This window comes from Protopterus annectens, chromosome 2.part1, assembly GCF_019279795.1.
Source record: "Protopterus annectens isolate FY-2018-M chromosome 2.part1, PAN1.0, whole genome shotgun sequence".
Taxonomy (NCBI): domain Eukaryota; kingdom Metazoa; phylum Chordata; order Ceratodontiformes; family Protopteridae; genus Protopterus; species Protopterus annectens.
In genome coordinates, this window is record NC_056729.1 from 1,870,961,546 (window position 1) to 1,870,987,178 (window position 25,633).

Genomic DNA, 25,633 nt, shown 5'->3' on the forward strand with positions numbered 1-25,633 from the left:
TCATGGCGACTGCAAGAAGGTTAAATCAGTCAATATTTAAAGAAACATATTTATAGTCTTCACTGGAAGCCCTGGCAGTCAAACTGAAAATCAAATACTTTGCTAACATGATGTGAAAACCGGATTCCCTAGACAATATGATGATACTGAAAAAAAGATTTAAGGTAAATGAAGAAAGGGGAGGTAGAGGCTAACATGGATGGCCAATATTAATATAAAATACTGAGTATACATTTTCAAGACTCTAAAGAAGATGCTGACAGACATATGTGGTGTGCTAATGTTTTCTAGGCCATGAAGAGTCAGACTCAACTAAACCACAAAACAACAGCAAATACTCTTTAGTGTCCTTATAGGTTCATAGGTAGGTACTAGGCTATTGGCCCAAGGGCCTAAGTAAGCCTAGCCAACAAGGTTCCATGGCTTATGCCACCCAATAAAGTTATTTTCCTGTGCCCCTGTCGAGCAGAGCCACCGAAGTGATCCCCAGGTGTATTTCCTATCTCCCATCCACTCATCAAGATTTTTCTTGAAGAGTGGTAATGAGGAACTTTGTTTGACATAGATTGGTAGCTTGTTCCAGAGTATGGAAAGTCTCTGGGACAGGAATCTATCCCTCCAGCATATCCTGTTTATTGTGGTGACAAGGTTTAGGTCCCTAGACTGGTTAGCTCAGAGGGATTGGGATTTCTTTAGGTGTAGCATGTCCAACTGCTCTGGGTTTGACGTAGCTTTATATGTTAGGCATAGATCACCTCAGAGTAGGCGATATGCTATGGAGTAACGGTGGAGTTTTTTGAGACAATCAGTGTAGGGCATCTGTTTGAGGCAAGTAATCCTCTTTGTGAGGTACCTCTGTGGCCTTTCCAGCTGCTGCAGATGTCTTGTGAGGTACATTCCAAAAGGGGTGTTGTATTCTATAATGGGTCTAATGAGTGTCGAGTAGAGGGGAGCAATGACCTCTTTATTCCTGGATGAGAACCCTTTTGTGATGAGGTGTGCCACATAGAAGGATTTCCTGACTACTGTGGTTATGTGATTATCAAAGGAGAGACTACTGTCCACCTGGGTCCCAAGGTCTCATCACACATTCAGCCTTAAGTAGACTGCCAACTATGTGGTAGTTCATGGGTACAGACTTTTTACCAAAGGGGATGACAATGCACTTTTTGGCATTGAGCTTGAGGGCATGGCTCTGACACCAGGCATCTGTCTCAGTGAGGCCATTCTTTAGGATGTCCACATCATTTGGGGACTCGACTATGGCTCATAGGTTGCAGTCATCTGTGAACTTCGCTAGCCAAAGGCCTTCTGTGTTAGCCTATACTTCAGAAAAGTAGATACCAAACAGGAGAGGTCCCAGGACTGAACCTTATGGTACTCCACTTGTCACTGGTTTGAAGTCAGATTTGGAGTCTGCAACTTTTACAGTGTGGGTTCTGTCAGTGAGCCAGTTGGCAACTCATCTTGTGGCATAGGGATTTATACCTAGTTTAGTGAGTTAAGCTATAATTCCAGAATGGAGGATGGTGTCAAAAGCCTTGGCGACGTCAAGATAGGCTGTGTGAACCACCTTACCCACATCTACGGCTTTGGTGACTGCCTCAAAGCAGTCGATCAGGTTCAGGAGGTATAATCTGCCTTTCACAAACCCGAACTACGTGGGGTCCAGAGTTTGGAGGTTACCAATGTCTTTGTTTATGAGTTCCATGATGATATGTTAATGGCCTTACAGACCAGGCTCATCAGGCTAATAGGGCAATAGTTCCCAGGATCAGTGGTGGCTTTCCCTTTGTGGAGTGGGATAACTGTTGCTGTGCTCCATTCAGTGGGCACAAAGCCTGACACGAGGCTATGATTGAACATGGTGCTTAGGTGGGGAGCCAGTTCGTTCTGAAGTTCATGTAAAACACAGCCTGGGATGTTGTCCAGTCCCATGGATGCTGTGTTTTGGGCTTTAGAGGGTGCAGCTTTTACCTGCATAGTTGTGATTACAGGGACTCTGCATTCTTCCTGTATAGATATAGGCCCTTTAGGGGTAAGAGGGGGTTAAAGTTAGCACTGAACCTATCTGCCAGGATGTTAGCAATATCAGTTGGTTCTGTAATTTTCATGCTGTTGTGCTGTAACTCAGAGCAGATCTGGGTGTTGCCATTGATATTCTTGACATAGCTATAGAATGCTTTGTGGTTGTCCCTAGAATCAGTGGCGATTTTGTTTTCATTGCTAGCTTTGGTGGATATCACATCCATACTCCAAACTCTGGACTCACACCTAAGATCTGGGAATGCTCATGTTACCATCCTGCATAACATCCCCAGCAGCTACCTTACTCCCTATCACTCCCTATTATCCTAACACAAATATCTACCTCCCAATTTTCCTCTCTGTCTCTACTTCCCCTAACTCATCTCTCCCTTACCTCATTTAACCTACATATCCCCCCACTGATCATATTTCACCTGTGGGAACATGTATATTGTAAATAGCTTTTAGTTTAATTGACTTGTAAATACCTACTTATTATTGTTATAGCAATGATAGGGACTATATATTTGTAAACTTTTACTAATTGTTATATAATCTCTGTTTTTGTCTTCTAAATTGTATCATCAAATACTTTGTTTCATGTAATCTTCTTGCACTATAACAACCTGTTATTTTATACATTGTATCTATGGAGCTTTTCTCCCCAGGACTCCATTGAAAATGGGCTCCTTCAGCCCAAAGAACCATCCTGGCAAACAAGCTTCAAATAAATAAATAAAAATAAATAATAAAATCTTGTAAGGGATCTTAGCTTCTTACTGAGGCTGACCAGGAAACTGCTCCACTCATGGGGTTTTACTCCCTTTTGCAACAGTTTTTCCTTCTGTTGTAGAGTTTGTTTATGGCAGGGGACCACCAGATTGGCTTCCGTGTTTTGGAGGATAGCGTCTTAGTTCTGTTTGGGATAGCACATGCATTAGTGTAAGTGCTTATAGAGTGCATTTGTGCAGGATTCAGCAGTCATAACTGTATTGTCCATCTGCATGGGTGTCATGAAATTCGCCACTTCTGTCTTAAGGAGCATGAAGTTGGCTTTGAAAAATTTTTTTACCGTGGTTTCCTTAATGGGGGTGGGGTGGGGGCGGGATGTGGATATCTAAGGTGATTAGCTTATGGTCGGATCTGACCAACGAGGAGTTGACTTCAGGTGTGGAACACCGGTCACTCATGTTGGTAATGACTAGGTCTAGGATATTGTTGCCCCTGGTGGGGGTGTGGATAAGTTGATCCAGGGCATTGGAATTTATGAATTCTAGGAAGCGTTGAGAGAAGGAGTTGGTACATGAGTAGTTTTCCTAGTTAATGGTGGGGGAGGTGAAATCGCCCATTATTAGGGTGTTTGGTTGAACCCTAATATTTTCCAGTATATCAAGAAAAGAGGAGTGGGAATCCTGAGGCATGGTGGGGGATCTGTAGCAAGCTACAATTTGGATTGCAGTTTTGCCCAGCTTTAGTTGCACTTGGATAACCTTGGATGCATTATGCTGAGCAGCTAGCCTGGAGGTGTGGATATTATTAATGAATATGGACACAACTCTGCCTTTGGTGTTCCAGTCCAGGTTAGGTGGCCGAAAAGTGTGGTATGAATTATAGCTTGGTAATGCAGGGGTGCTCTCTGGAGCCTTGAACCAGGTCTCAGTCACTGCACAGACATCAATGTTCTCCAATTTAAGGTGTGCCTCGAGGGAGTGCATTTTGAGATTTAGACTTCTAGCATTGAGTAGCATTACCCTCAGATTTTGCTTGCCTGTTCCTGTTATGGTGGTGAATTTGTCATTTGAACCTTGCCTAAAAAAGGCACTATGGGGCGGCAAGAGCCTTAGCCTGTATCCGGAATCCCAGGGGTGACAGGTGCAGGCCATCTCTGGCAAAGCATCTTAGTCTGCTGACCATGTTGTCCCAGGCAGACAGATACTGGATTCCCTTAGAATGACATCAGAAGCTTAGCCAATTGTTGAAGTCAGTCATTTTGTCCTTGTACTGCGTAATCATTATGGGCAATAGCAGGATGCTACTCAGGGCTAGTGTCATACCTGCCTGAGCTACAAGATTGAAGAGCTCTTCCATATCTCTTTCCATGTAGTCCAGGGAGGTACGTCTCAGGTCATTCACACCAACACGGACAATGACAGAGTCATATTTGTACTTGTTGTGGAATGACCTGAGTGCGTGGGTTATGTGGCAGATCCTGGCACCCAAAAAGCAGCTGACAGTAACTTTCTCCTTGTTTAGCCTGGTGAGCAGGACATCAGTGTGCCTGACTATAGAGTCACCTATGACTAGTGTGTTGGGTACATTGTTTTGCCTTATGGGCTGTGGTTGAGTGGCACACTGAGTCTGTGGGCTATGTGTCATTTGGGTTGTGTTGGGGGTGGATGTTGCTTGCATTTCTGCTTTGGAGGTCTGTGTTGCTTGAGCAGATTATTACTGAGAGCCTCAGCGAATGTTTTTGTGTTTCTAAGTGTGGATTTTGGTGGTGTAGGTTTAGTGGGACTATGTGATGAATGTGGTGTGGTGCAAGTGTTTACCTTCGTCGCTTGACTGTCAAGTTTAGTCTTGGTTGGAGAGAGCTTTACCTCCAGTTTGGCTAGAAAGTGCATCTCTCACAGGTTGTAGTGTTGGGTGTTAGGAGGAGACTGTTGTCTGTGTACATGCAATTGCTACATTGCCCCAAGATGCCCAGATTCATCAGATAGACAGGAGAGAACACTGGGAGCTGATCCTTGGACATGCCTGAATAAAAAAATATTTTCCTCTAGACAAGTGAGGAAAGTGAGTACAAGAGCTGTTTTTTCTAAGTAAGTGAGGAAAGTAAGTACAAAACCTGTTTTTCTCTAGGTAATGAGGAAGGTTAAGTGCTGTGGTAATTTATAGCTTATTTAGTGCTTACAATAAGTTCTGAACAAGTGCTGAGCATGAGTAAGCAAATTCAAGTACTAAAACTAAGAATCTGTATCTGAACTAGACTAGTTACAGGAAATAAACAAGTGCAAATGTAGGCTTTTAAATCAGAAAGTTGAAAGAGATGAAAAAATTGCCAAAACGGCCAATAACTACAATTTCTGGGCCAGAAACCACTCCATATGTGGTAGATAGGTTACCTAGTGCTTAGCACTCCCACTAATAAGCTAGAAGGATTCCCTCCAACACAGAAAGGCTTGGGGGGCTGAACAGCTTACAGTCCTAGCTACAGCAAATCTGTATCTGGACTAGACTAGATACAGAAAGGGGGGGGGGACAAGTGCAAATCGGTCTTTTAAATCAGGAAGTTGAGAAAGATGGAAAAACTGCCAAAATGACCAATAACTTAAATTTTTGGGCCAGAAACCACTCCTTATATGGTAGATAGGTTGCCTAGTGCTTACCACTCCCACTGATAAGCTAGCAGGCTTCCGTCCAACACAGACAGGCTTGGGGGACTCATCAAAAGCAGAAGATAATTCAAGGTTAGGAAACTGAGTGTGTTGGCCTTCTCAAATGTTCTCTCTGTATTAGGTAGAATGAGCTAATGACACTAGACTGGAAGGAGTGTCCCAGATCAAATTTACAGTAGGGGTGGGCAACTGCAAAGCCACTAAGTATAACAGCAAGACACCAACATGGAGGGAGGGTAGGGAACAATACTAAAGCTACTAGCCTACACTCTTTTAGACAGTAAACACTATAGAAATGTTTATCACAGCAGAAGAACAGCAGTGAGCCACAAAGTTTTAATTAGATAACAGAGCAAGGAGACTCTACAGAATGCTTTTAACTGCAAACAAATCAGTTATATGATACCCTCATTGGCAGGAAATCAGAACAAACAAATAGGTGCTTAACAAGCAGAGAAAATATTAGCCCCTGTAAGGCAGACAATTTTAGTTTAACCATGCAGATTAGTTAATAACAATAAAATACAGTAAAACGTATGCAGCAGGCAATAAAAAGTGATATATATAAATTGCTAGAAGCAATGACTAGTAAAAATAAGCAAAAAAAAAAAAAAAACAGGATACTTATTGTTATATACCTCAGATCAGAGTTGTAGTCAATGCCCCTCCTCCACTCAGCTCAGTGTGTATAGGCAGAAATCCTCTCAAAGTTAGGGCTTAAATACCAGAAGATACAACCTTAAACAACTTTTTTTAAAAAAGCTCAAAGAACCTTCATTCTTTAACGACATGTAAAGGAGAAACTACTAAATGGACTAAAGTAAGGTAAATGATGGACAAATTCATTCAATCAGACACACACACACACACACACACACACACACACACACACACACACACACGCACAAAATAAAAACACTTGAATATAGTGCCTTTATTTGACCAAGACGTCCTTATTGTTAAATCTAGTGGTTAGATTAAGCTTACTCAGACTCAGCCATAGATTGCTGTCAGGGAACAGTTAGTTTGTCTTTGCTTTCTTGTACTCTGTATATAGATTCATCTCCTTCTTCTATTTTGTATATTCTGTGTTTTCTTTACACTGTGCTTTACTTGTATTCTGCTTTTAATTGCATATTTAAACTAGGCAAGAGACCACAGCTGCATCTCTTCTGAGTCACCCTGAAATAAGAACAGGTCAATTAAAGTTACCTGTGAAATGATGGTGGAGCTAGGAACTAAACTTTCTATTTAAGGGGTAAAATAAAACATTTCAAGGCTTTACCGGAAGTGCCCATTCAGACTCCGCCATAAATTGCTATTGGGGAAAGATTAGATTGTTTTTGCTTTCTTGTATTTTGTATTGCTTCATTACCATATTTGATTTTGTATATTTTAGCTTATTTTCATTACACTGTCTTTTACTTCTGTTCTGCTTCCAATTGTATATTTAAATTAAGAAAGAGACCAAAGCTGTGTCTCTTGTGAGCCACACAGAAATTAAAATTTCACCCACCCTGGCACTATTATTTTTTTAAACTCAACTGTCTTTCTAGTTGCCTGTCCCTTATGTTAATTTGAGCCCATATTTACTTCTCTCTCCTCTGTCAATGGCTGCTGTCATTTTGTGAAATCACTCCCTTTCAGCTATTTAAACTTATTGGCCATCCCATTCTATTCCATAGAGCCAGAATACAAAGTGCCTTCCCCTTCCAGTCTATTTTGCTTTCTTAAAATGAGTGGCTCTCCACTTAGATAGCTAAAGTTTAAGTTACCCCCACTTCATATCTATCTGCTTAGTGAGCACTGCAGCTCTTGGGATAGTAACACATTTTCCATCTTACCTTTAAAATCTGCAGCATTTAGTCCAAGACCAACAATTACAGGAGATCCCACTTTCTGTTTCTCAGTCATCATTTTGGGATCAGTGTTTCTGTTTTGCTGCTGGTGAGAGAAGGAGCATCGGGACATTATTTCCTGGAGGCTGCTGATCACCAGAAACCTAATAACTGCTTCATAAGTTCCAACTTGGGGAGGGAAGAAGCAGATGGCATTGTTAAACCTTGCTGATTGGCCTGGTTGCTATTCAAGGCATCTAACAGGAAAAGGCTTCAACAAGCCTACAGACCCTTGATACATCTGTGACAAGACTGTTGATCACCAAAGAGCCTGTGGCCTGCTACTCATCTTAGGATTGATGCTACTCTTTTGCTTCTAATGAGAGAAGAAACAAAGGATCATTGTATTCCAGCAGCATGAAGCTTTGGTGAGACCAAGACAAGTAAAAGCCCAGCAGTAGTCAATCAGATGAATTTCCCTCTTTTTATAATTCTTGACTAAGCTAATTCTTTCTCTTTAGTGAGTACTACTTGATTAGCAACTATCTAAACTAACTTCAGAATATCTCCCTAAATAGTTCATGTATAAATCATCAGTGTCTATTTATGACTTTCCCCTCAAATGTTTGGCAGTGTTCTGTATAGATGCTGACATTTGTCCTGTAAAAGCACCCTTGAAATTTCACCAATGCCTAGTTGCACACAGGACAACTAGTTTGCAGTGACAAGCACTGCTCCTAGAGTTGCAAACCAGATAACTACCCCTAATATTACTTTATATTTTCACTGTAAACATCTAATAAATAAAAAAGGGCCTGATGCCATGGGTACTAACTTTCCCACTATCTCTGTTACCATCTTGGTAAATATGGTCATCCTGAGGCAATGTAGGAAATGCCTTATGTTTGCTGACAACCTGCTAACTTCTGTACAAACTGATCGGTAAGTGAGAGATGTATTTACAAAATATCACTGGAGGCAAAGCTGTCACATAAAACCACTCCTAATGTCAATCAGGTTGTCAATAGTACACAAACTGCACCCATCAAGCACTGTACAATGCAGACACATAGACCCACATATGCTGAGGCAGTTAAATGTAACTTTCCTAAACCCCAAAGACCTCCTAGATGAAGTGCAGATAACAAATACCCTCAGCAGCCTGAAATATACTCTTTCAGAACAACACCCACATCAACACATACAACCACATCTCATGGAACCTCTACTTCTTAGCCCATAAGGCAAGCCACCACAAAGTCCAACATTCTGGTCAGTGGAGACTCCATTGAGGCACACACTGATGTCCCTCTCATAGACGATATGAAGAGAGACATCATGGAGTTCTCGGCTGGTATGAGCCTAGCACTGAGCAGCATTTACCTTTTCCAAGAATGATGACATAATACGAACAGAAATTACTTTAGTAATTAGCTTAGTTTCTGATGTCATTCTAAGAGGGTGCAAAATTTGTCAGCATAGAAGGAGATGGTCAACAGACTATACTTTTTTGCCATGGATGGTCTGCATCTTTTCCCTTTAAGTTGTCCTCCCCCGTAGTGCCTTTTTTAGGCAATGCCAAACTGAAAGTACTTTTGACATAGCAAATCAAAACCAAAAATATCTAAGGCATTACAGATCATTGTTAGGAGTCTTAACAAAAACAAAAGTCCACTCCCTACAAGCTCTCCTCACATTCGAGAATACTTATGTCTGTGTGGTCACTGACATATGGTTTAAAGCCATGGAGAGCACACTGCAAGGCTATAATGTCTTCCACATATTTAGATAAGCTACTACACAGACAGGGAGTAAAGGTGGAGGTGTCTTGATTTACATAAAAAATAAATATACCTCAAGGCTGGTCAAACAGAACAATGTACGTGAGCTTCTCTACTTTCAAATCGCCACAGGAAAAATCCCACAGCATTCATTGCAAGTTATTGGCCCCCCTCCATGACCCAGGAAACCCATAACATTTATTTAAACCTACTGGAAACACTCACTATCCAACCCAATATCATATTCATGGGCAACTTTAATTATCCCACTATTAACTGAGAATCAGATATGACATTAAAAGTGTAGGCACAGAGCTTCCTGGATTTTAGAAACACAGACTCCATGGACCAGATCGTCAGTACACTGACCAGGCATGCAAAAATACTGGATCTGGTCCTTACTGATATGGGGGAGTGCTGCAAACCCCCTAGTATAATGTCTTCTCTAGTAAGGTCAGACCACAAAATGTTATCCTTTGAAGTAAAAATAAGTCCTGGAACCCCAGTGTAAATGTATCTGCAAGCACTGCACCTATGAGGAAAAATACAGGCAGTTAGAAGAACAAGAATAATAAATGATCAGCAAAGCAAGGCATCCCAGGGTCAGTAAAGTTTTTATTATTCCTTGACTAGCTAACTTGGCTGATTAACAGACTGACAAATCATGTATCTGACTTGGTTTACTGGCTGACTGACAACATGCATCAGTGAGTACAAAACTTTTATATAGTTCTTGACAAATGCAGTCCTGCCTCTTTAGATATACATTGTGTCCTAAGCTGGTCATGCAACTATTTTACAAGTTGTTTTAAAAGTGCTACAACAGACTATTTTTGTAGTATTGCTATAAAACACGTTTTCCTTTTTTGGTATACAAGTACAGAGCAATCATTTCTTGCTTCATTTTGCTTTGTCATCATACGCTCGTCCTGCTTAATTGTCTTATAACATTTCTAAAGAGCATTTATTATTATTACAGCTGCAGTTTACATTATTGCTACTGTTGAATAATTCAGAATTAATGAAAGTTTGCAACTTACAAAGTAACACAATACAAAAGCTTAATAAAAACTTCATATAAAGTCTGCAGCTTTGCAGCATGTATATGCAAGGCACAACATCTGCTCCTGTCATTTATTCTATAGATAATGTATGAAACAGAATAATATACATTTTCGTATTCTTCAATATTAATGGCATATATGTACATTTTACAAATCATGTATTTTACATTATTTGCATTCTTTACACACATATAGTTTAGGAATGTTTTAATAGAAATAGAAAAGTACTGATTAATGCATGTTTTATACAACTTCTAATAGAAGAGCCATTCCCTTCTGTTACAGTACATCAGTGTGTGGTGTCAGTGTGTGACCCTTGTTTCAGGCTGCTGTGACCTTTCCATTCTATCTTTATCCGAATAGCAGGCTGAGTTGACAATTTTAAAAAACCCTGTGAAGTCTTATTGCTAGTTTGCATCTGTTGTCTGACATTTTTTTTTTTCTTTTTTCAAAACAGGTTTATTGTTTTAACATATAAGAGAAATATCATAACAATTTTATACAAGTAATTAAAAATAGGTATTATTATAATATTCAACAAAACAACTAAAGTATTTACAAAGACATCCACTACAATCAGATCAATTAATTAAACTAAAATACCATGCTATTGAAATTAAAATTTTTTTAACAAATTTTGTAAATTATCCCATACAATAAAATAAGATGTTTTTCTGTTTGTTCTAGTCCTAATTGTGTTTATTTCCATATGGCACACTATATTCATAACATTTTTAAATTCATTGAACGAAGGAGGTGTATCTGAAATCCAATTTCTAGTTATTATTTTCCTAGCCACTGCTAGAATAGACCATAACAAGGGAAGCTTAACCTTTTAACACTTTGAGGTACAGGTGTGTTGAATAATATAAGAGATTTAGAAATAATGAAATTATCTGTAAAAAGAGCCTGCAAAAATTCATTAATTGACTTCCAGTATTCTTTCAATTTTATACAGTCATAAAACATATGAGCCCAGTCAGCATTAATTTCTACATTACATCTCTTACATAGATTATCTTTATTATTTATTTTATTCATCATCAAAGGTGTATAAAAAGATCTATGTAAAAATTTCCATGTATAAAGTCTCCAGACAATGGAAGACGTAGTTCTATACTGTTGTCTGACATTTGATTACTAGAGGAATTATTTTTAATATAAATATTTGCTTATATTAATAATTATGCCTTGATAAAGAGAGGACTTATTCATAAGCACTATCTTATCTTGGCTGATGCTCTTTTAGCCAGGCGTATTTCCATGTACCTTTTTATTCATGCTTTCAGTCACTGGCATTCATATAAAAAATTGTTCACACATGCTGCTCAGGGAAGATTTTCCATAAGCTGGTCTCAGCATTGCTTGAGATCCTAATACTAAAACATCCAACTAACTTTAGAATGTTCAGGGACTATTCAATGGCTAACTTCCTACTATTAAGTGATAACTTGGCAAAATTTCAAGGCCTGATCATCATCATCTTCTTTCGGCTGTTCCCGTTAGGGTCGCCACAGCAGATCATCTGTTTCCATTTCTTCCTGTCCTCTGCATCATGCTCTTTCACACCAACCACCTGCATGTCCTCTCTCACCACATCCATAAACCTCATCTTAGGCCTTCCTCTTTTCCTCTTACCTGGCAGCTCCATCCTTAGCATCCTTTTCCCAATATACCCAGCATCCCTCCTCAGCACATGTCCAAACCAACGCGATCTCTCCTCTCTTGCTTTGTCTCCAAACTGTCCAACCTGAGCTGACCCTCTAATATACTGAATCCTAATCCTGTCCATCGTAGTCACACCTAGTGCAAATCTTAACATCTTTAACTCTGCCACATCCAGCTCTGACTCCTGCCTTTTAGACAATGCTACCGTCTCCAACCATATAACATAGCTGGTCTCACTACCCTTTTGTAGACCTTCCCTTTCACAATTATTGGTACCCGTCTGTCACAAATCACTCCTGACACTCTTCTCCACTCATTCCACCCTGCCTGTACTCACTTTTTCACCTCTCTTCCACACTCACCATTACTCTGAACTGTTGATCCCAAGTACTTAAACTCATCCACCTTTACCAACTCTACTCCCAGCATCCTCACCATTCCTCTACCCTCTCTCTCATTTACACACATATATTCTGTTTTAGTCCTGCTGACCTTCGTTCCTCTCCTCTCTAAAGCATATCTCCACCTCTCCAGGGTCTCCTCAACCTGGTCCCTACTCTCACTACATATCACAATGTCATCTGTAAACATCATAGTCCACGGGGCCTCCTGTCTAATCTCATCTGTCAACCTGTCCATCACCATTGCAAATAAGAAAGGGCTCAGAGCTGATCCTTGATGTAATCCCACCTCCACCTTAAATGTATCTGTCACTCCCACTGAAGTCCTCACCAATGTCACACTACCCTTGTACATATCCTGTACCACTCTTACATACTTCTCTGCGACTCCCAACTTCCTCATACAATACCACAACTCCTCTCTAGGCACCCTGTCATAGGCTTTCTCTATGTCCACAAAGACACAATGCAACTCCTTCTGACCATCTCTTTATTTCTCCAACAACACTCTCAGAGCAAATATTGCATCTGTAGTGCTCTTTCCTGGCATGAAACCATACTGCTGATCACTAATCATCACCTCCCTTCTTAACATAGCTTCCACTACTCTTTCCCATAACGTCAAACTGTGACTGATGAATTTTATCCCTCTGTAGTTACTGCAGCTCTTCACATCACCCTTATTCTTAAAGATAGGTACCAAAACACTTTTTCTCCACTCCTCAGGCATCCTCTGACTTTCCAAAATTCCACTGCCATTTCTCCTAGGCACCTCCATGCTTCCACTAGTATGTCATCTGGGCCAACAGCCTTTCCATTCTTCATCCACTTCATAGCTGTCCTTACTTCTTCCTTGCTAATCTGCTTCACTTCCTGATTCACTATCCCCACATCATCCAACCTTCTCTCTCTCTCATTCTCTTCATTCATCAGCCCTTCAAAGTACTCTTTCCATCTACTCAACACACTCTCCTCACTTGTGAGTACATTTCCCTCACTGTCTTTTATCACCTTTACCTGCTGCACATCTTTCCCAGCTCTGTCCCTCTGTCTAGACAATCGGTACAGGTCCTTTTCTCCCTCTTTAGTGTCCAATCTCTGATACAACTCTCTATATGCCTTATCCTTAGCCTTTGCCACCTCTCTCTTTGCCATGTGCCTCATCTCCTTATACTCATGTCTACTTTCTTCATCTCTTTGACAATCCCACTTCTTCTTCCCCAGCCTCTTCCTCTGTATACTCACCTGTTCTTCCTCATTCCACCACCATGTCTCCTTGTCCTCCTTCCTCTGTCCAGATGTCATACCAAGCACCTTCCTAGCAGTCTCCCTTACTAGCTCTGCTGTAGTTACCCAGCTATTCGGTAACTCTTCATTGCCTCCCAGTGCCTGTCTTAACTTTTTCCTGAACTCCACCTCACAATCACCCTTTTTTAACTTCCACCATTTAATCCTTGGCACTGCTTTCACACTACTCCTCTGCTTCTTGATCACCAACATCATCCTGCAGGCCACCATTCTATGCTGCTTAACTACACTTTCCCCAATCACCACTTTACAGTCTCCAATCTCCTTCAGAGTGGCCCTCCTACATAGGATATAATCCACCTGTGTGCATCTTCCTCCACTCTTGTACATCACCCTATGCTCCTCCCTCTTCTTAAAATACATATTCACCACAGCCATGTCCATCCTTTTTGCAAAATCCACAATCATCTGACCTTCTGCATTCCTCTCCTTAACACCATACCTACCCATCACTTCCTCATCCCCTCTGCTCACTTCACCAACATGCCCATTGAAGTCCACTCCAGTAACTAGTCTCTAAACCCTAAGAACATTTCTACCTAAATGGAACCATTCACAGAAACCCTATACAAGCATGTTAACGACTGCAAAGAGACAGCTGTACCCACCAGGAAGAAGAACAGAACTAACGTCTTCACTTCTGTGGCTCTGCTCGATAGGGGCACAGGAAAATAATTTTCTTGGGTGGCGAAAGCCACGGTACCTTTTTAGCTCGGCTTATATAGGTCCTAGAGCCAATAGCCTAGTACCTACCTATGAACCTATGAACCTATGAACTCAAAAAACAGGCGAACCTGGTGGAATCACAAAATCAATAAGATATATAACAGAAGGAAGAAAATCATGGCACAAATTAGGAGGTGCAGCACCCAGCAGGATAAAATCACTCTCTTCAAACTAAACAAATAATTCAGAGAATAAATAAAGTCCACCAAAGCCAAACAGTCCAAGAACAACCACAAGGCATTCTTTAGCTATGTCCGCAAAGTCAAAGGCAATACACAATTGTGTGTGGAGCTCATTGTTAATGCAGCTACCTGTATTGAGCCAGAAGATACAGCAAACCTACTGGCTGACAAATTCTGGTCCAACTTTACCACTCTCTCCCCCTCAGCCTCCCCTCAAGAAATAACATCAAATATAAGCCCCCCTCCTATCCCTAGGGAACAGGTCTTTAATAATCTCTCTCAGGTGAAGAACACTGCATCAGTTGACCCAGACAATATCCTAGGATGCCTTCTAAATAACATGAAACAAGATCTAGCAGGTCCTCTGGAATTGCTATTCAGCTGTAGCCTCCAAACAAGCTTCATGGCCCATGAATTGAGAACAGCAACAGTCATCCCTCTGCACAACGGTGGGCCACCACAAGCCCATAAGTCTCACTCGTCTCATATGCACCCCATGGAAAATAATCATCACAGAAATGATCACTAATGACATAGGAAACCTCTAGTCACTAGACCCAACCCAATCTGGTTTCAACATGGGCAGTACATGCTTCGTCAACCTGGTGGACTTCTTTGAGAAGGTCACCAAAGCAATGGATGAAGGCAAAATGGTTCACGCTGCCTAACTTGGTCACCAAAGCAATGGATGAAGGCAAAATGGTTCACACTGCCTAACTTGAACTGGCCACAGCATTTGACACAATACCTCACTCAGTTATTGTTGACAAACTAAAAATGTTAGGTATAAACCCTTAATTCACCCAGTGAAAAGCCAGCTGGCACACAGGCAGGACCCAGGAAGTTTGAACAAGTGGAGTCCCCCTCTACAAAGAGGCTGGTCACAAACAGAGTCTGTCAGGAATCAATCTTGGGACCACTCCTTTTGGCATTTACTTCCCTGAAGTCAAGATCAATGTCAACGACCTTTAACTGACTAAATGTACAAATGATTGCAAATTAGGAGCTGTCATTGAATCATACACTGACACAAATGTTTTCCAGGAAGAGCTGCTGCAAACAAATAGCTGGTGTCAGAGCCATGGACTGAAAGTAATTGCCAAGAAGTGCATAACAGCATCCTTCAGGAAGTCATTCCCACCTGGTAACTATCATAGGTTCATAGGTTCATAGGTTCATACTAGGCTATCTGCCCTAGGGCATTTATAAGCCTAGCCAGAATGTGTTTGGCTTTCGCCACCCATTTTAAATTTATTTTGCTATGCCCTTTTTCTAGGTTAGAATACTGTGCCTCTGTCTAACAGTGACAAGAAGTGATACCCGGCGTAAAGCTACGATCTCCCATCCACTCATCAAGATTCCTCTTGAAGAGAGTCAATGAGGGACTCTGCCTAACCTGGACTGGGGTTTTATTCCAGAGTGAAGGGATTTTATTCCAGAGTGAAGGGAGCCTCTGGGTTATGAATCTGTCCCTCCAGCATGTCCTATTTATTTCAGTGCTGAGGTTCAAGTCTCTCGAGTGCGTAGCTCGATGGGATTTGGATTTTCTCAGGTGCAGCATGTCCATTAATTCCGGGTTGGACATGGCTTTATACGTCAGGCACAGATCGCCTCTGAACAGGTGGTATGCCACTGAGTAGAGCTGGAATTTCTTTAACCGGGCAGCATATGGCATCTGTTTGAGCCCTTTGATCCTCTTGGTGAGGTACTTTTGGGGTCTTTCCAGTTGCTGCAGGTGTCTGGTAAGGTACATCCAAAAAGGGGCATTGTACTCAATTATGGGCCTGATGAGGGATGAGTAAAGAGGCACGATGACCTCCCCTGATCTAGATGTGAATCCCTTCATGATTAGGTGGGCTATATAAAATGTTTTTCTAACCACTTTGGCCATGTGGTTGTCAAATGAGAGATTGCTATCAACTTGGGTACCCAGGTCCCTAATTACTTCTTCTGTACTTAATGGATTACCACCTATGTGGTAATTTGTGGGCACTTTGTTTTTGCCAAAGGGGATGACTATACACTTTTTGGCATTTAGCTTGAGGCCATGGCTCTGGCACCAGTTGTCTGTTTCTATGAGGCCCTTTTGGAGGATGCTTGTGTCGGCTGGAGAGTCAATTATGGCGCCCAGTTTGCAGTCATTTGCATATTGAGAACACACCACCAACATTTGATCTAGTAGTCATGACCATTGGGACACAGACAGGCAGTAATCTAGCCTTTGGCCATTACATGTCTACAGTAGTGAGGAAATCATTCTATGTTGTGTAACTTATAAACAAAGGTATGGTATCTAGGTCCAATGAAGTCATTGTTACACTGTATTCTTCATTCATCTGACCTCTCATTGAGTGCAATGCCCCCTTTGGTGTGAACCTAACCAGGCACATCCAATAATTGGAATGCCCATCAGGTTCCTCACTAAAAGACTGCAGGGCATAAGTAAAATGTCCGATGCAGAGCACCGCAAGGTCCTATCCCTGTATTCTGTCTCACACAGGCTGTTGAAGGGAGATCTTTGCCTGGCATACAAGGCATTGTCAGACCATTCCCTGAGGGACCTCCTGCATAACTGCAAAACAAACAGCATCTGAATTACCCATTCTAAAGATTTAAAAATTGCCTGTGATATAAATAGGACCTGATGCAGAGACAGGTATGTATCTCATAGACGACCTTTCCTCTGGAACAGGTTCCCTATGCATGTGATTCAGAATTTCTCCCTAACCCATTTCAGATGTAACTTGGAACCATTGGATGGGAACAGGAAATGTATCCCTGATTTGGCATCTATGTCTCTAATGGACACAGGCAGCCTGTAAATGGTTCATCTCCCAGGCCGTGATTGTAAATGTTTCATCTCCAAAGCCTCTGCTTACACTTGTCTAGGCTACAAGACCTTGTCAGAGATTTGGGATGCGTGTCTAGGCTAAAAAGGAGTTTGCGGTCATTTACACATCCAGGAACCTATGAACCTAAGAAGAGTTCTTTGTTAGGCATAAGTTGCTGATGTTGGATATATTGCTTTAATGTCCACTGTTGTCTAGAAACAGGGAATAAAAAACATAATTTCTTTCTTAATGATTAAAAAGAATTTTTTAAATATCCCAGTGTGGGAGAAAAAGACTCAAAGTGTTGCTCAAATGCTTGGAACTGTGATAGCTGAGGAAGCGACACTGGCCACTGCAGAGCCAGCTGCCATCACCTGACAGATAGAAATAGCCCACATGTGAGGCATGGACTCATGTTTCAATCGTTTTTGCTTTTTAGTACAATAGGGGAAGGACCAGGAGGAGTGGGGTAAGAATCCACACTATAGCCAGGGAAGAAGCCCATTTGCCAGTAAGGTATGTCTGAAGAATTCTGTTGGAAGGCAAGTTGTCACTATTAAGCATAAACAGCACACAGCCTTTCCAGTCCAGTCAAATTTACCCCACAACAAAGTAACACAAGCAACACACAAGGATTCCCTGTCAAAAGATAGACAAAATTAAATAAATCAGCTGCCCAGTGAAATAGGATAAAATCTAAGTAATTCAAGTGTAAACCAAAGCAATCACATATAATTCCATTATTCTCTCAGAAAAATACTTCCCACTGTTCCAAAAACACTTTATAAACAAGAAATGCAATTAAATATAGCCCTGAGGCACTAAATGATAGCTGAATACTAAAAAGCAATCCTAGAGAGACAATAAGGGTACGGCTCCTTAAAAGCTGGTCTTCTTAAAGTGACATAAGACAATAAGGGTACGGCTCCTTAAAAGCTGGTCTTCTTAAAGTGACATAAGACAATAAGGGTACGGCTCCTTAAAAGCTGGTCTTCTTAAAGTGACATAAGACAATAAGGGTATGGCCCCTTAAAAGCTGGTATTCTTAAAGTGACATAAGACAATAAGGGTGCGGCCCCTTAAAAGCTGGTATTCTTAAAGTGACATACTGCTATTTACAAAATGTAAAAACACTAAAAATATTCAAAATAGAATTCATATGAGTGGAAATGGTCTGCAAAGGGATCTTATCTATTTGACAGAAAGCTTTGACTAACTGCTGAACAAGAGAAGTCTCAGAGATGCATCTGCACAAGACTGCAAGAAAGTATTGAAGATTTTAGTTACTCTGGCTGGTTTTATTCTTCCCTCTAAAAGTGATTAGTTTATAAGCAGCCAGAGTGATTGTGTGAGATGCGGTAGAGCTTTGGGAAGTTGTCCAGGTGATGTATCTATGGAAATATACAACCTATATGCACTGCAACAATGAGAATGAACATTCAGCATGGCATTTCTTCATTTTGTTTCTATATCAGTCCAAAGGCACCAAACAAGAGTTAAAATGTAATTTACTCTGATGGGTGTAAAAGTAGAACATCTATGTCTATGGAAGGAAAAATGTAAAACCTCATAGCAGTATTATCATTTAAACAGGCAAAGTAGTTTTCTACTGCCCCACTAGCCTGACGAGCCTGGTCTGCAAGGCTATGGAATGTATCATCATGGAACTTATAAACAATGATATTGGTAATCTCCAAACTCTGGACCCCACCTAGTTCGGGTTTGTAAAAGCAGATCATGTCTCCTAAACCTGATAAACTTCTTTGAAGCGGTCACCAAAGCCGTATATGTGGGTAAGGTGGTTCACGCAGCCTATCTAGATCTTGCCAAGGCTTTTGACACCATCCCCCACTCTGAAATTATAGATAAACTCACTAAACTAGGTATAAATCCCTATGTCACAAGATGGGTTGCAAACTGGCTCACTGACAGAACCCACACTCTGAAAGTAGCAGACTCCAAATCCGACTTCAGACCAGTGACAAGTGGAGTACCAGAGGGTTCAGTCCTGGGTCCTCTCCTGTTTGGTATTTACTTCTCTGAAGTACAGGCTAACACAGAAGGTCATTTGCTAATGAAGTTTGCAGATGACTGCAAACTAGGCACCATAATCGAAACTTCTAATTATGTGGACATCCTACAAAAGGGCCTCACTGAGACAGATGCTTGGTGTCAAAGCTATGGCCTCAAGCTCAAAGCCAAAAAGTGCATTGTCATCCCTTTTGGTAAAAACTCTGTACCCATGAACTACCACATAGGCAGTAGTCTACTTAACACCAAAAGTGTGATAAGAGACCTCGGGACACAGGTGTACAATAGTCTCTCCTTTGATAATCACTTCACCACAGTAGTCAGGAAATCCTTCTATGTGGCACACCTCATCACAAAAGGTTTCTCATCCAGGAAAAAAGAGGTCATTGTTCCCCTCTACTCATCATTCATTAGACCCATTATAGAATGCAGCACCCCTTTTGGTATGTACCTCACAAGACATCTACAACAACTGGAAAGGCTGCAGAAATACCTCACAAAGAGGATTACCGGCCTCAAACAGGTGCCCTATGCAGACCGTCTCAAAAAACTCCAGCTTTACTCCGTTGCATATCACCTACTCAGAGACGATCTCTGTCTAATGTACAAAGCTATGTCAAATCCAGAGCTGTTGGATATGCTCCACTTAAAGAAATCCCAATCCCTTCGAGCTACATGCTCTAGGGACCAAAACCTTGCCACCATAATAAACAGAACATGCTGGAGGGATAGATTCCTGTCCCAGAGACTTCCCATACTCTGGAACAAATTACCTCTCTATATATCAAACAAAGCTCCTCATTAGCACTCTTCAAGAAAAATCTTGATGATTGGATGAGAGATAGGAAATTCACCCCGGGGATCAATTCTGTGGCTCTGCTCGACAGGGGCACAGGAAAATAATTTTCTTGGGTGGCAAAAGCCAGGGAACCTTTTTGGGTAGGCTTATTTATATAGGCCCTAGGGATAATAGCCTATTACCTATCTATGAACCTAGTTAAACATGGAAATATAGTACAATGCTATGTTAGTATACATCAAGTAATTTGTAGAATGCAATGTATTGGGATATTATCAATGTTTCCATCTAGCACAGAAAATGCTGTACACTTTTTGAGACTTATAGGTTCACAACAGTATGGGTTATGCATCCTAGAATGGTGCTGCCAAGTCAGTTTTGTTCAACAGAGCTAGTGTGTTTTAAATGTATTTGTGCAGAAAAGTAACTGCTGTCATATAACCGTGTACATCTGAAACAATGCAGTGTTAGAAATATTCATCTGACCTCATAGCATGTCATAGTTATTACCTGTGCAAAAGTGGTGTCACAGAAGTAATGACTGGGCAGAACAGGAAAGCTATCATGTCTGTTTCTGTAGTAGTACATAAAAGCCCAGTCAGTGTTTGTATTTCATTTTTATTTATGTTGTTAATAGTATTTACTTTTTCTTATGTACTGAAATGAGCCCATATTTTTAAAGATTTCTGTAAGACACTCATGGCTGTCTCTTACTATAAATCAAAGATCTGTATCAGGTTGTAACAGGTGGCTGTTTTAGTTTGCATAAATATTCCACACATTCTCACTTTGCATAGCTGAAGCCTGACACTATTTGCATATTGTCTTTAATATGTAGCAAGCTTTGCAACATAACATAATGCTCTTGTTTTTTTTTTTTTAATAAATAAATAATTGCACAGTTGTGCAGGTGCTGTTGCATTCATAAAAGAAATGTAAGAACAAAGTTTCAGAGTACCCAGCTGGCAAAACATTGAACCAAAATTGTTGATGTTTGAAAACATTAAAAATCAAAGAAAAAGAAAGTACTTTATTTTAGCAGGGGTGGCAAGTACCCCCACCCCACCCCTGCTAAATATAAATACCAGCTCGGAAAGCACACTACAGTGGGGCAAAGGGCAAATGTTCCTTTCCCGGTATACCATAATCTTAGTAAAAATAGCCTTTTTGAACTACTCCATAGTCAATGTTTCATACCATCTACAATTTTAACTCAGTGTTTAGCCAGCTGACATTCTAAAATGTTGGCTAACTAAAAGGAACCCATATACTTACATACATAAATATATATATATATATATATATATATATATATAGATTTATATACATATATATATATATATATATATATATATATATATATATATATATATATATATATATATACATATCCCATCAAGATTTCTACATAGATAAGAAAGAAACAAACAAAATTAACCGCTATGTATCCCAGAAACAATATAAAATACTCCAAAAACTTCTTAAGCTCTACCTGTTTCTAAAGCAAACACTCACTCGCTGCGGGGATATAGACCCTAACCCTGGACCCTCTATTCCACTCCAGCCCAACCTAAATCAATCAAACCCACTCTGCAGTAAGACAACCTCATCCTTTGTTCTCTTAAACATTAATGCAAGAAGTATAATCAATAAAGTTCAGGACCTTCATGCCCTCTTGGTACTGCGGTGGTGGTGCTGCGGTAGCGTTGTCACCTCACAGTTAGACGTTGCCCATTCAATTCTCAGTTAGAGCATCTTCTGTGTGGCAACATGCATGAATGGGTGTTCCTTCATTGAAGGTTGTGCATTAGGCCCGGCAAGCCAGCACGTAAAAATCTACTGCCAATCATTAGCGGATCGGAGTTCCACTGTGGCGACCCCTAACCGGGAAAAGCCGAAAGACACAACAACCTTCATGCCCTCTTGGCTTTATATAAACCAGACTTAGCTATACTAACTGAAACCTGGCTTGGACCAGAACATCATAATAACGAGATCACACCCCCTGGCTATAATATTATATGGAAAGATAGGACAGGGAAAAAAGGAGGTGGTGTAGCCATATTGTTTGAAAATCATCTCAGTTTGGAGCAAGTTAACTACAACCCTCATGAAGTCAATGGTTCTGAACTCATTCTTGCCAAATTAAAACTAAACTCTAGCAAACATGTAGTTATAGCAGGTGCCTACATCCCACCAGGAAACAACATTGCCACTATGGAAAACCTGGTATACTGGATGTCTATCTCCCATCCACAAGAAACCATAATTTTAGGAGATTTTAATATAGACTGGTCTGACTGTATCAAATTCAACCCCACTACCCATATTAATCTACACAGGTTCACCCAAATCATAGACACCCCCACAAGAATCGATACGAAATCCAAACGTCAATCCATCCTAGATTAGATACTAATGTCCGACCCCACCTTAGCCCACCAATAAGGCTTCCTACCAGATAATCTGAGTGATCACCAACCAACCTACCTTATTAGGAATAAACCCTGCCAAAGTAACCAACCCATCCCTAGAATAGTTCGCAATAAAAAGAACTTCAAAGCCAAAAACCTAAACCAGGAACTAAAATACTGTAACTGGTCTCCCCTAAAACACCTACCCCTAGATGAAGCAGTAGACTACTCTAACTCAACCTTTCTCAAAATCCGAGACCATCATGCACCTTCCAGAACCATCAGAATTAAGACTAACTATGCCCCCTGGCTAACAAAAGAAACTAAAACTATAATGAAGGATAGATATAGAACATGGAACCAATATCATAAACTGAAAACCACTACCACAAAACAAATCTACCTAGCTCTCCGGAACAAGGCCAAAAAACTCATAAAAACTGATAAAACTAATTATTACAAAACCTTACAAGAAAAACATGCCCACTGCCCTCAAAAATTTTGGGGTTTGATAAATAAATTACTTCACCCAGGTAAAACCAGCACTCCCACACCTACAATACCAACCAGTAATGAGGACATCCCCATCCAGTTCAACAGATTCTTCACAGAAAGTGTCCTAGCCCTTTATAATACCCTAAATAGCATCTCCAACCCCACACCCCCTCCTACCACTTCTATCCCTATTACACAACAAACTCCCTCAAACTTTTCCTTCTCTCCAGCATCCACAAAACATATTACTAAACTCCTCAAAAAACTAAAACCCACCACACTGGCTGCTGACAAACTTCCTGCTGATTTCCTTCAACTCACAGCTGAAACCATATCTTACCCCATATCTATTCTCATAAATTGATCAATATCTGAATGTAAAGTACCTAAGCTGTGGAAAATATCCCATATTATCCCACTCCACAAAGGTGGAAACTCCCTTGAGCTCACCAACTACCTCCCAATCGCAATTTTATCACCATTATCAAAAATACTAGAAAGAGTAGTGCATACACAACTAATGCAATACCTCCTAGAAAATAACCTGATATCATCATCTCAACATGGGTTTCGACCCTCCCATAGTACCACAACAGCCCTACTCTCATTCACTAACATAGTCAACACCCATAGAAACAACAGACAGTTTGTATCTTCTGTATTCTTGGACTTATCAAAAGCATTTGATATGGTCAACCACAGCATGCTGCTCAAAACTTTATCTACCCTTAACCTTACCTCAACCACTATATCTTACTTCAGCAGCTATCTATCAGACCGACAACAAGCAGTTCTGTGGCAGGACCAACTATCTTCCCTTCTGCCAGTATCCACAGGAGTCCCTCAGGGTTCAATCCTTGGTCCTTTACTATTCTCCATATTTACAAATCAGCTGTATCCACCCGCTCCGCCTCTATAGTGCAATATGCTGATGGCACAACTATCATATGTGCTGCCCCATCCTTAAGCGAACTATGAACAATAACACAACACAACTTCACATTGACTGAAGCATGGTTTTCTAGCATTAAACTTATACTCAATCCCAAAAAAGCAAACCTAATTCTCTTCACTCCAGGCAGATCTTCTGCACTAAACAATGATTTCAGCATAAACTCCAAAGATAATACCCTAATCACCCCAACATCACACACCAAACTCTTAGGAGTAGTAATCGATAACAAACTTAAATTTGACATACACACAGCCCAACCAATCAAAAAAGTGCACAAAAAGCTTGGTCCCTTATATAGGAACAGGAAATTCATGACCAAACATACCAAAGCCACTATTGCTAGAGCTCTCCTACCATCCACCCTACTGTATGCCTCTCCAATCCTGACGAATCTGCCACAGCGAGCAAAACAAAATGACAACTTGCTTTAACAATATTGCCAGGTTTGCTGCAGGTGACTCTAATAGGGACCATCACTGTCATTCCATCAAGCAGCTCAAATGGCTTGAGTTGCCCCATCTACTTCTTACTACACAGCTCTCCATAGCCCACAAACTGTAGTACCTCCCTGACAAAACCCCCATACTACAAAATCTTATACAACCCTACACAACCACCCGAGTCCTAAGATCAACAGACTGAAATCTCATAAACGTCATCAAACATAGGAATGAAGCTGGTAAAACTCTCTTTGCCTGTGCAATAACAAAAACCTGGAATTCACTTCTTACTCACATAACTTCGACAGCTTCTGCACCCCAATTTAAGAAACTACTCAAAACCCACTATTTTAGCAACTGGCTGTGCTCATGTGACTCCCCAGGCTAATCCGCCACATAGCAGTAATACTAGGATACTGCTAAGGATGAACCAGTTCTGTCTAGCCTCTACATTTGTTATTCCTTCCTAAAATTGTTTTATGCCAATGGTATTAACTTGTATGTCTATAATTAAATATTAAACACACTCCTATATGCCATTTGTTTGCATTTAAAAACACAACTATGTGCTGTACACGAGCCTGTGCTGCAATGTTAGATGATATTTTATATGTGTGTATTAAGAATGCAAGGCTGTTTCTTATAATTGTATCTGTTTAGCAATTGTTTAAATGGAGTTTTTCTCCCCGGGCCTCCGCTGAAAATGGACCTGTGTCCAGTCGGACTTTCCCGGTCATCAAATGTAAAATAAAATAAAATAAATAAATAATATATATATATATATATATATATATATATATATATATATATATATATATATATATATATATATATATATATATATATATATATATATATATATATATATATATATATATATACACACACACACACACACACACACACACACACACACACACACACACACACACACACTCATTGCTCAACTTTTCAAACGTTTTACAAAGTTTGTAATCTTCATAATGTGGAGTACGGTATTTGCAAAATCATAGTATTAAAGATGTGACACAAAATATGAAACATCGCATGTTACCAAGACATGGTTTAAAGCACCAGACAGTACCCTGGCAGTGCAAGGTTCAGTGCCTTCTGCACTTTTACACCAGTAGTTGCACCGACAACAGCTAAAGGAGGAGGTGTATCAATATACATCAATAACAAGCATAACTCTAGGGTGGTGTGACAGGATCATGTGCTGGAGTTCCTCCACATGTAGACCAGCGTAGACACAATCCTGTACCGTATACTAACCAGCT